Raw genomic sequence first — 966 nt, forward strand, 5'->3', positions numbered from 1 at the left:
CAGTGAGTAAATTATGTGTGACTGATATCTTGTTGGTACAGTGAGTAAATGATGTGAGACTGATATCTTGTTGGGACAGTGAGTAAATTATGTGAGACTGATATCTTGTTGGGACAGTGAGTAAATGATGTGAGACTGATATCTTGTTGGTACAGTGAGTAAATGATGTGAGACTGATATCTTGTTGGGACAGTGAGTAAATGATGTGAGACTGCTATCTTGTTGGGACAGTGAGTAAATGATGTGAGACTGCTATCTTGTTGGGACAGTGAGTATATATAAATGATTTGATTACTGCATGAGATCAGTTGCTTTTTCTTTTATATCTGCTCTCTTGCAACAAAGATGTGTGTGTGTGTGTGTGCATGGTCTCTTTTTTTGCTTTCTTGAGTAAGGCAGCTCCAAAATGCAGGTGTTACAGCCTAGCTCAGTGCTTTCTGTGGTGGTGGTGGGGCAGCCAGCGGAAAATACGGAGCGTAGGGGTTTGGTAATGTTCTCTAGTTGCACGGTGATTGGCTCAGTGTTCTGTCACTCGTGGGGACACTACGTCACTGCAAAATCTACGGGTAGAGCTAGAAAATTCAAGCCCCCTTGGGAGCTGCCATAGTTTTACATTAGAAGTGCCCGTCCAAGAATGCTTAAGTTCATTGGCCACAGAAAAAAGTGATGTCAAATTACATTATATCTACCGTAGCTTTGATTGGACTGATCATGTCAACATCATACTTTCAAAGTCTTAGCTAGCAAACTAGACAAGAAGTCATCATCATGAATCAAGTCGACAATCTACTGGCAAATCCTATTCAATCATTGTCATATGAAGAGAAATTAGAGGCAAAACGTATCGTTGATCATTGTCAATTGGACATAGACATTACACAACATGTTGGAAATTCAACAATGAGTGGTTTGGAAGGATTCAGTGGCAACTGCAATCGCTAGCTTGCTATTCAGTGGAGAGGGTGT

This window comes from Coregonus lavaretus (genome assembly GCF_964263955.1).
Source record: "Coregonus lavaretus genome assembly, chromosome: 27".
NCBI lineage: Eukaryota > Metazoa > Chordata > Actinopteri > Salmoniformes > Salmonidae > Coregonus > Coregonus lavaretus.